Source organism: Hipposideros armiger, unplaced genomic scaffold (genome assembly GCF_001890085.2).
Source record: "Hipposideros armiger isolate ML-2016 unplaced genomic scaffold, ASM189008v1 scaffold_359, whole genome shotgun sequence".
Taxonomy (NCBI): Eukaryota; Metazoa; Chordata; class Mammalia; order Chiroptera; family Hipposideridae; genus Hipposideros; species Hipposideros armiger.
Window position 1 is genome coordinate 199881 of NW_017731709.1, and position 11758 is coordinate 211638.

General features: G+C 34.5%; 1 pseudogene; it reads left to right on the forward strand.

The window, feature by feature from the left end:
* Positions 1-7449: 7449 nt before the first annotated feature.
* Positions 7450-7873, forward strand: LOC109392970 (40S ribosomal protein S23 pseudogene; annotated as a pseudogene).
* Positions 7874-11758: the final 3885 nt, after the last annotated feature.

The following is an 11758-nucleotide window of genomic DNA, read 5'->3' on the forward strand; positions in this document are numbered from 1 at the left end:
TTCATATGGCACACACACAGGCATATGCACACACACACACACACACACACACACACACACACACACAGCCCTCTAGTTTAACAACCTCAATCTCCTTGCACAGTGCAGATTCCTGGTGGTTTAAAAAGGAACATTTCCCTAACGATAAAATAGTCCGCAGAATTGCAACTCTGCATAAAACATCCACAACCATTTACATTATTGCCCTGAGAAATTGAGCTTCCTCTAGAAAGCATTCAGATATCTTTTCTGATGCTAATCTCTGCCTTACATTTGCATAACTGAAAGGCCTATCAGAAATATGTTTTTCTGAAAACTGTGTGCCCCACAGTTGTTTTCAAATTTTCACTCCTCTACAAGCAATGATATCATTATAAGACATTTTTTCCTACTGTCTCTTTCTAGGTTTCAAATATATTTTTTAAACATTTAAATTTTAAACTAATTTTACTATATAGAATTTTCTTACATCCCCTATACCACATCCTCTAATGTCATCATTTTTCATAGCCATAGTACAATTAACAAGAAAAATAACCATGGTACAATATTGTTAACTAAACTACAGACTTTATTCGAATGTCACCATGTTTTCACTGAAGTCTATTTTTGTTTCAGGATTCTCCAGTGCCAATTTGCATTCAGAGTTCAGGCTCACTAACCACTTATTTCATCTTCCTTTAACAATCTTTAGAAGAACGAAGCGTTTTTGGATTGCATAGCTGAAATGGGAACCCACTCCTAGGATAATGGTTACACTTCTGGTTTCCCCGTGGAGCAGTCATCCCTCTGGAGGACTTCGTGAAGGCAGTGGGTTTGGAAACAGGGAATCTGTCTTGGTGCTAAAAATGCCAAGTGAAAATGGAGAGAATTTCTGAAGTTAAGGTCTCCCGACCCTGAGAAGAAGATTTGTTTATTATTAAGACTGTTCCCAGGAGATATTGACAGGGAAGTTGGAAAGTGGGACTAGGAATGCCAAGTAGAGGAGACCAACCAGGGATGCCATATTGAATGAAGTCCCCACAGCTTGATCCTCTGGGGGCGCTCCAGGAACTGTGGGTTGCATATCAGAATTTTCTTGATCAGGGGGTCAGGAAGCTAAAATATCTGTATGCTTTACCCTCACCAATCATTGATTAGTAGCTGCTCCTGGGGGCTTGTACGTTTCCAGGCTTAGTTCTCCAGGGTTGTAGACCAATCAGTTCTAGCAAACTGAACCCAGCTGCAGTCATGGGTGCAGGCTGCTGCGAGTGAAAGCAGACAAGGAATCAGTACACAAGAAAATGGAGGGAAAAAATATGGGCACATCATGCCTTTTATAGTCAAAAGAAAATAGATTTCTTTTAAAAGGGTGGAAAGTACATGAGGGCTGTTTAGAAGTCAAAAGGAAAATTCTACTTTAAAAAGTTGCGAGGGAAAAAGTTTATTGATGGTGATGGTGTTGGGAAAATACAATTAAAAATACAAAATCTTCTTCCAACCCAGAAAAACCTCTCCACCAAAGTGGTAGAGACAGAAAGCAGTTTTATTGTTGAATAAATATTAAACCAGAATGTAATGCTCATCATATGCAACCCACTAAGAGAGTTTGAAAACAGAAAGAAATCTTTTTATATAACCAAGCAGATACAACCCATTACAGTAGTACCCCCTTACCTATGATTTCACTTTCAACAGTTTCAGTTGCTCAACTGGAAATATTATTAAGCTAAAAGTAAAGGCCAAAGTGAGAGGCAACAAGCATTTATTTGAGATCCAAAAAATAGCTATTTGGGAAGCACTGATTCAGGCAGAAACCCAAACAGTATTCCCATTAAGAGGGGAAGGCAAGGGGTATTTATGAGAAAGGGAAGGTGAACAATTATATCAATAAAAGGAAAGCATTTGTATAGGACCACATAAGCTAGCAGAATGATTTTAATTCTAAAGAATGTTTTCAATCCTCAGCCTGGTAGACATAATATCTGCTTTTTTGTTATCTTGGCAAACAATTGTTTGGGATACAGTGCCCCTGTAGGCCAAGTACTAAAGGTATTTTGCCCAGTTTTATCATTTCAAAGGTTCTAGGAGTAAGACACGCAAGACAATTCCTCTGGGATGGCAGCTCTGACTCCATTTTAAAGTAGCTCTGTTTATACTGCTTTTTTCACAATATCAAATAGAAAATTTCAGAAATAAACAATCCATAAGTTTTAAATGGCTAACCTTTCTGAGTAGTATGATGAAATCTCTCACTGTCCCACTTTGTTCCTCCTGGGATGTAAATCATTCCTTTGTCCAGCGTATCCATGCTGTGCATACAATGAAGTAAGATATTTTGAGACAGCGAGAGAGAGAAGACCACATTCACATAACTTTTATTACAGCATATTTGTATAATAGTTCTATTTTGTTATTAGTTATTATTGTTAATCTCTTATTGTGCCTAATTTATAAGTTAAACTTTATCACAGGTATGTAGGTATGTATGTACAAGAAAAAAAGATAATACCTATAGGGTTTGGTACTATCCTGGTTTCAGGCATCCGCTGGGAGTCTGGGAACATATCCCCTACAGATAAGGAGGACTATTGTACATAATTGTTCTCAAGGTAAATAATAACTAGTCCTCAATTAAGAAGGCTTGACAGCACCAATGGTCACATATTTATTCTAACTATCTGGTAATTCGACTGACCATGGTTATTAACTATTTAACTTTATCCAGAGTAAAAAACAATAAACAAACTCAAAATGGTCTGTTTATGACAGGATCAAGGAGCCTACTGAAGTTAGGTTAATGCCTTTCCACAGAAACTGGAAGATCTGGGTACTATCTCTAGATATTTACTGTTTTTAAAATTAAAGTTTATGGAGGTGACAATTTGTTAGTAAAGTTACATAGGTTTCAGGTGTACAATTCTGTAATACATCATCTATATATCATGTTGTGTTCACCACCCAGAGTCAGTTCTCCTTCTATCACTATATATTTGATCCTGAGGATATTTACATTTAAAAGAGATGGGTAGGTCCTTGAGAAAGACATTCCTGGGTCCTTCAGTTGACAGAAGGCCTACTAGTATTCAAACGATGTATATATATTTCAAAGAGAGAAAATACTTACAAGCTTTCAAAAGTAAATGCTCTAAGAAAAAGGAGGAATAAGTCTTTTCCCTATTTTCAACAGAAAACATTCCTTATTATTAATTTTTGTCTCCACCAAGGTTATGAGACTTATTGGCTCCAGAATCCTAGTTTATATATTTTTTCAGTCTATTAAAAATATATACATATATTTTAGTCTTTATATATATATATATATATATATATATATATATATATATATATATATAGTCTTTCCAAACACCATTATGAGCAATGATACTTTTAAAGTAGATTATTAAATGTATTCTCTTTTTCAAAATTAATAAGTATTTGTGATACCTTTAGTGAAGATACTATGATTAATACACTTTTCAATATGCATTTTCAACATTAACTCATACTGTGAAATGACTTTGAAACCTCGGCTCTTGTCTTCTTAATAGAAAGACTTCTATCAAGAGACAGAATTTTGTGCAGCAGAAGTTTATTAGTAAAAGAAAGCACACACTGAGACATAGAGCGGGCTGACCCAAGGGAGAGAAGCAGTCTGGCCTTATGTTGCATGAAGGCTTTTATTTCTATGGGTAGAATTGCCTACCCCTCTCCCTTCTCTTATCTCTCTTCTCCTGAGGTGCTTAGTTCCCTGGCATTTAACAATGCATTTCTTTGATTTGGGGCCATGTGTAAACACATCCTCTTGGTTTGGGGGCATGTGTAAACACATCTCTTTGGGGTGTGAAAACCAGGAATCCTGTTGGGCTAGTAAGGTTTTGATGATGGTCCTGACAAACAGGATGTGTTGATGAGCAAGATGTCTTCTTTTCTTAACAATGCATTTCTTTGATTTTAGGGGCATGTGTAAACACATCCCCTAGGGGTATGTGAAAACCTGGAGTCCTAGGATGTGTTCTCTGATAAGCAGGATGTCTTCCTCTCTTCTAATGCATTTTGTTGATTTAGGGTATATGTAAGCTTGGAATCCTGCTGGGCAGCTGGAAGGGGCTTTCTAACCCAAGAAGGAGCTACTGCAAAGGACTTTTCTAACCGGGGCCCAATTTCTCCTTTTCCTGCTCATTTCTATCTATCTACCTACCCTATCATCGTAAAGTAAATTGTGCAATGTACCTGATAGGCTCAGTTACTTGGAAATTTTTAACAACAACAATAAAAGACTCTGAAGGTAAGAGCTCGGAGTTAAAGTGCATTGAACTCTTGTGAGACGGGAAAAAACATAGGCTCTATATATTTTCAAAGTGCTGCCAATTTTGTAAGGAAACTATATTAAATGGACATAAAGAATATTAGCTAGAAAAGTGGAAAAGTTCATTCTCCCTGACATACTGAAAACCAGATATATTATAGAGATAAAAATGGAATTTAGCAAGCAATAAGTATGGGCACATATGCGACTAAAGTACAAATTCTAGTGGCTTTTAAACATTAAGGTTTATCCCATCTCTTTCATTGAGATTAAAGCTTTAATGAAAACTTGGGAAGGGACATAAATCTAATGCATAGAATAAGATCAACTACAGCAACGGCGTTCTCCGTTACCTAGAATGATTGGGAAAGGAGTTGCTGATACTCCTTCCAACTTCCCATTTCTAGCAGTTGCTCTAGTTTAATTTGTAGATCTCAAGCCAGTCCCACTTAGGCATTTGCTCCTGTCAAGGCAAAGGATGTTCAGTGCAGTCAGATTGCAGAAGATTTGGCCAAACATCAGCCTTCTTTTGACTACTGTATGCACAGGGTTATGGATACGAGACCAGACAATATCCTGGCAATCGGATTGTCCTTCTTTTCGCTTAACAAATGAAGTTTAGAGAGAAGGTGAATAGACTTGCTCAAGGTCACATGGACACTTTAATTTAAATTAGAGCTAACACAGATTACTGTATGTGCTATTGCTTCATAATTGTGCCTGAGTTAATTTCTCTGATTCCCAAATTATCATTTTATAATGCAAGTTTACTGGGTTTTTGTTGTTGTTGTTGTTTTTGCCTTTCCATATCTGCAGATACTGTTAAAGTTCTGTCAGTGTTTTTTTAATTTTTATTTATTTTTTAAAAATTGTATAACCCTTTTTTGTACACTGACTCCTGGGTCCAGTCTTTACACCTGGGTTGGGTGCTACTTCTCTATGTTATGTACTGTCCCCTAAGATTTGTTTCAAGCCATTCCCAGTCCCATCACTTCCTGGTAAGCATGTACTCTGTATTCATAGCTTGATTTTTACCACGTTCAGAAATAAAAAGAGATGTGGGATATCTGATTTTGGAGCATTAAACATTGTACAGTAATACCTTGGTTTGTGAGCATAATTTGTTCTGGAAACAAACTACTCGTATTGCAAGACATCACTCATTTACCACGATGAAATATATTAGAAAAGTTTGCCCATCTTGCACAACATTCACAAACCAAGTTACTCGCAATCCAAGGTTTTACTGTATTTGTATTTATTTATTCGTGCTGAAAAGCTTTCTAAATAAATAGGTTATTTTTTACCTTAATAAGTCAAGTTTACGCAACATAATTTTTCATCACTTGATATGAGAGTGGTTGCATTATTAACTTAAAACAAGTACTCAAAAATACATGTCTATTATTAATCTGTAAGTCACAGGATGAAAGATGTGCAGCATATCCAGGACTTTGGGATTTTGAATAAAACTGTGCCATTATCTTTATTTCCTGTCTCTTCACATCATACCATAAATTATAAGAAACTTTATGATCCCCAGTCTAATAATGGCAGTAAATTTTTGAAGCAGAAGATGAACCATCCTATTTTTGTTTTCCCCCATTATTTAATGATCTTGTTTTCTATCTCTCTCCATGTTGATATTTCAGCATGCATAACTTTAAAAAAATTGTTATTCCTTAAAAATATATAACACATCCACTTACTGGTGGTTTTGGCCCACTTCCATTTCACTTTCATTACAAATTCTTTATTAGAAATAAAAGAAGAGCCTTCTCAATTTCAAGATAATTTTTGTAGTATATTTTATAAAATTTCTTCGTAAATCTACATGCTGCAGATACACAAGGCTAGAGGTTTTATGTCCTCAGAATTCCAGGTGCACATCACGACAATTTTAAAGTTATGAGGTTGTATTATAATGAGATGAAAATTTCTATAGAAAATCAAACACTTTCTCTTCTAGCAATTTAACCTCTCAGAATTTCCTCTGGAGAAATACAGGCACAAGAATATATGTGCACAAGACCATATGCACAAGAATGGCCACTGCAGAATCAGTTGTAATAGCAAAATATGAAAGCCACGAAGTGTCCAGCAATAGGAACGATTCATAAAATGGAATACTATGCATAGTTAAGTATAACAAGTAAGGTAAGATCAATGTATGCTAACAAAATGATTTTCAAAATATGTTGCTAAATAGAAAATAAATTTGAAGAACATTCCATGCAGTATAATATTGCTTATATAATTTATATTAAAAATATTATATGTTACATTATATATATATATATATGTATATATATATATATACATTACTTATAGTACTATATATATAGTCCATTCAATAAATATTTATTGAGTTTTTTCTTTGTTTAATGCACTTTTTAAAAGTCATGACTGAGGAAAAATTTGGAAGTCAATGGCATGCAAGTGGATTGTAAAGCCATTAGGAAAAGAATATAGAAAAAAACAAAAAAAAAGTCTAGAATAATCCAAAATAAAGCAATGAAAGGGGCTTTCCCTGGTGCAGGAATGGATGGGTTAGTATGGAGAGGATAGAATAGAGATATTTAGCTATATATGAATGTTTGAGTGCCCCCTTTTTCTCCTTGGTACTATATTCATTTATTAGTTGTGTAAGTAAGTTTGGATGCTCATATTTTACATTTATGAGGAGCATAGTGTAGTGGCATTTAAATTGGATTTTAAAGCAACATAGTGGATAGCAAGAATAGGATGTAAAATGTCAGAGGGGAACAAATATTGACACTGTTCATTCTCCTGGGATGCATACATATTTTAGACAGCACTCAAACGTGACCCTGACTTAGGCCTTCTTCTCAGTCTCCTTTTGACACACATAGCAAGGCAAAGGTAGAATTATTTTCCTCCTTCCTATTCGTTTGGAGCTGAATGCTTTAAAAAGGCTATGTAAAGTCCTTAGAGAGAACAAGTTCACCTCCAAAGTTCAGACATGACCTTTGGTCAGGAAGAAAAAACTCACGGAAGTCACTACACTCAAAGAATACATACATTAAAAAGACGGAATTGATATAAAAAAATGAAAACCAACGCCTTTACAAATAACTGGGAGGGAATCCATATTAAAAACTATATTAAGCCTTTTTGCTTGTGCCGGTGGTGCTGGCAGCATGGGCGAGAGTCGCCACGGTCTTCGTACCGCCCAGAAGCTCGGGAGTCACTGATGAGATAAGAAGTGGCATGATAAACAGTACCAGAAAGCCCATTTGGGCACATCCCTGAAGGCCAACCCTTTTGGGGGTACTTCCCATGCAAAGAGAGCTGCGCTGGAAAAAGTAGGGGTTGAAGCCAAACAGCCAAATTCTGCCATCAAGAAGTGTGTCCGAGCCCAGCTGATCAGGAATGGGAAAAAAATCACAGCCTTTGTACCCAGTGATGGTTGTTTGAATTTTATTCGTGAAGTTCTTGTTGCTGGGTTTAGTCGCAAAGGTCGTGCTGTTGATGACATTTCTGTAGTCCGCTTTAAGGTTGTCAAAGTAGCCAATGTCTCTCTTTTGGCCTTCTACTAAGGCACAGGAAAGACCGAGATCGTAAGTTTTGATGGTGAAAACACAGTAGCAATAAATTTTCATATGCCAAAAAATTTGAAAAAACTATATTAAGATTAAATATAGAAGAGTACATGCCAAAGGACAGAAAATAAAATACAAAACAAAACCCAATCCTGACATTTAGAAAGATTTCCCTTAGATGAAAAGTGTGATCACAAAACATATAAAGAGGCTAATAAACAGAAGACTGGATAAAAAAACAACATGGCAAGTTAGAAAGTAAGTCAATATAAAAAACTATCTCAAACTCATGGAGACAGATAAGACTAGGAACATTTAATTCAAACAGCAGGATTGCAGTAATAATTCCCCCACCCCCCAAAGAAAACAATTATGATACCCGATATCACAAAATAAATTAGATATCTCAGAAGGAGAAAGGACATCACATAAAAAAGAAATAATAAAAACCATTGGAGATGAAACATTTCCAGAATTGAATAAAAAGATTTGGGTTATAAGATTGAAAGTGTGTGCTGAGACCAGAAAATGATAAGATCTATAATATTCAAGCGTATAAATTCTAAGAGTAAAATATTTCCAATTTCATCCAGGCAGGAAAACAGAAAAAAATGTTAATACATGTAGATGTAACTTAAAAAGCAAACAAAGAAACAAACAAACAAACAAACAAACATTTCATTATACTTTATAATTTGAATTTACCATAATTTTTAAATCAAATTTCCATTTGGGGATTTTCAAGGCATAATACAAATGAATGTGTAAGACACTTTATCTAGGTCAGTGTGAATGGAAACTGCCAGGGTAGAGTCACTTTTGTCATGGGAACTAAAATGGAGCAGGAAGGGGTCACGAAGAGACTACCTTATGGTCCTCCTACCTTTGAGCTTTTGAACCAGCTGTGAGACCACACTCTGAACTTTACTTCCTTCTCGCCATGACAAAGAGAGCATGTATCATCTTCATCTTGAAAGGAGCCAATCAGTTTCATCAGCCAGTATCCTTTATTTGCATAGAGAACCTAAATGAGTTTTGACCTTGGACTGTTTTGCTTTCTGTAGAAGCACATCCTGTAAGTTGCTTATCTCAGAGGCTCACCACCTGGACCTCACCAATCCTTTTTAAACTTGTCATGACAGCATGCTAGACAGCCAATAGGAAAAGTTCCTTTGGCTACAAACTTGTGGTTTTTGACGTTGTAAACTCCAGCTTTATTGTGTCTTCCCAGAGCACAGTTTGAGATGCTACCTGAATCTGTATCTCTTGGATTGCAATTCTTTAGCTCAAATAAAGGCTTTTTATTCTTTATTACAGCCTAAACACAACCCCACTTCCCCCTTTTTTCGGTTGACGCTGGTGTTAAGAGAATGGCTCAAATAATAGGCTGACCCATAGATCTTGGTAGGAAGGGATGATAAAATAGGCCATTGCTGACAGATAAGAAGAAGTTTAGGAGGGCTGGCTGAGTGGCTCAGTTGGTTAACAGCTCACTCAAGAGTTTGAGCTCTGAGCAACAGCAGTTCGAGTCCAGCCCGAGCTGAGCAGCCACTGAGTTGCCAACAGGTAGCAGGATGGCTCAGCTAAAAAAAAAAAAAAAAAAAATTTTTTTAAAGAATTTAAAGAATTGAGAAATTGGAGGTGCTGATGAAGTCAAAGAAAAAGCATAATTTTGTATTGTTTGATAAAATACTTACTAAATATTTGTATCAATCTATTTGTATAAATAAACTACCAGGAACTAAAGTCTTAATGATTTTTAGTTTTAGTAAGATAAAAAGAAAAAGAAAACCTTTTGGTAAGATCTGGAGTCACTTTTCATAAATGCATTTAGAAAAAGGCATGACCAGAGTACTTAATTCAAGCAGCAGGATTTAATTCTGTTTTACAACCCTACTCCTCTCAGCCCATATTGTTAAAGGAAAATCTCCATGTGTAATAAATATTATTTTAACTTAAATTACATCATTAATTTGAATGACAATTGCATATTTACATTCCATTTTAGTCTTTTGGTACATTTAGCACTCTGATTGCAAAGATCTGTTTAAAAAAATAGGAAATACATCAGGACTCCAATTGTAATATATTCTTTCTACTGCAAGGCAAACAAAAATTTAGCTTGGCAGTTTTTAAATATCGTTTTTTTTAGTGGTTGTGATTCTTCATGAAATAAGAGAATAAATAGTTCATTGCTATTGTATATTCTCACAAAATGTTGTTGTCTATAAAAATAATCTTTTATTTTAATAATATTTTGTGGCCCTTCATTTTAAAGTTTATATTCCAAATGATATAATACAAAGCAGTTTTCGTTGCTGCAAATTTTGGAATTTGCATCTTCACAAAATTCCCTAAATATAACATTTATATTCAGGAAGCTTTAATTGATAACCTTTTTTTGGCAAGTACAGGTTAATAAAAATATTTATATTTTTAATAAACTCAAGAGGTTAGAATCAGTACTATTATGCTCACTGTAGCAGCAGGGTACAAAATATTAAACATTTCAAAAATATAAAATTAAAATAACTATGGAACTAAATTAGTTACGAGGCTACTTTAAGATACAGTGTTAAGAGAAAACAATCCATGTCTCCACCAATAAATAAAGAGGATAAATGAAATATGGTATATACATACAATGAAATATTATTTCACTTTAAAAAGAAATGAAATTCTGATACCTGCTGCAGCATGAATGAAACTTAGACATTATGCTAAGTGAAATAAGCCAGACAAAGAAGGACAAATATTGCATGATTCCTCTTATGTGAAGTACCTAGAATAAGCTAATTTATAGGGTTGGAAAGTAGATTAGAGTTTATCAGAGGCTTGGGGAAGAAAGAATGAGGAATCATTGTTGAGTGGTTATGGGGTTTCTGTTTGGAATGGTAAAAAGAGCTCTGGAGGTGTACTGGTGATGGTTGTACAAAATTGAGGGTATAATCAATGCCACTGAATTATACACTTAAAAATGGTTAGAATGGTTTATTTTGTGTTATGTATATTTTGATGCACACACATACACGTGAGATTTTCTACAGTTATTACATGCAAACTACACTTTCATATACAGAGTGAAAACTAGGGCAAGGAAATATACTATATTTATTGATGCAAATTTAGTCACTGTGCATATGTATTAGATGTAGTCATTGCAGAACTAATCTAACATGAAGTTCTAACAGATCTGAACAAAATTCAGAATTTATATATTTTAGATTCTTAGGCCTTTGGATGATAGTAGTGGACTTGTTTTTATTAAATAGATATTGGGGAAATTATTACAGTCTAAGCAGTATCATTTTCACACTAATATATTTTAAGTAAACCATGTACTAGTATTTTCTGAATACTGCAAAATTTCAAGTTTGTAGAAATAAAGTCATTATATTCATCACATTTTTAGATATACAATATTTTATTTTTTATTTAGTCAAAATTATTAGTGTTTTCTGGTTTCTTTCCTTTATATTATGCCAAGAAATACCTTTCCCAACTGACGAATAAATATTGAATTATATTTTTTCTAAATATTTTATGGTTTTATTTTTATAATTAATCTCTTAGTATGTTGTATCGGTTACACATTGCACTTATTTTTTCTACTTAAAGTAACTATCCAAGACACATTTATTGTGTGATTTTATATTTCATCGCTAATACAAAATATCTTCATCCTATATTATTGTGTTAACTGAGTATAATGAATCAGGATGCTCTGGTTAGAAATAAATTATAAAGATTTATTCAAAGGTTCTAGGTTTGCACACCAGAAAGAAACAAAACTAGGCAATACCCAGAGTGTTCTGAAGAAGGAAAAGAATCTGAGGATTCTTAAAGTAAAAAGTATGTCCCTGAGAAGAATCGTTTTTTGTACTCAGCCTCTGAATTGGTCTGAGAC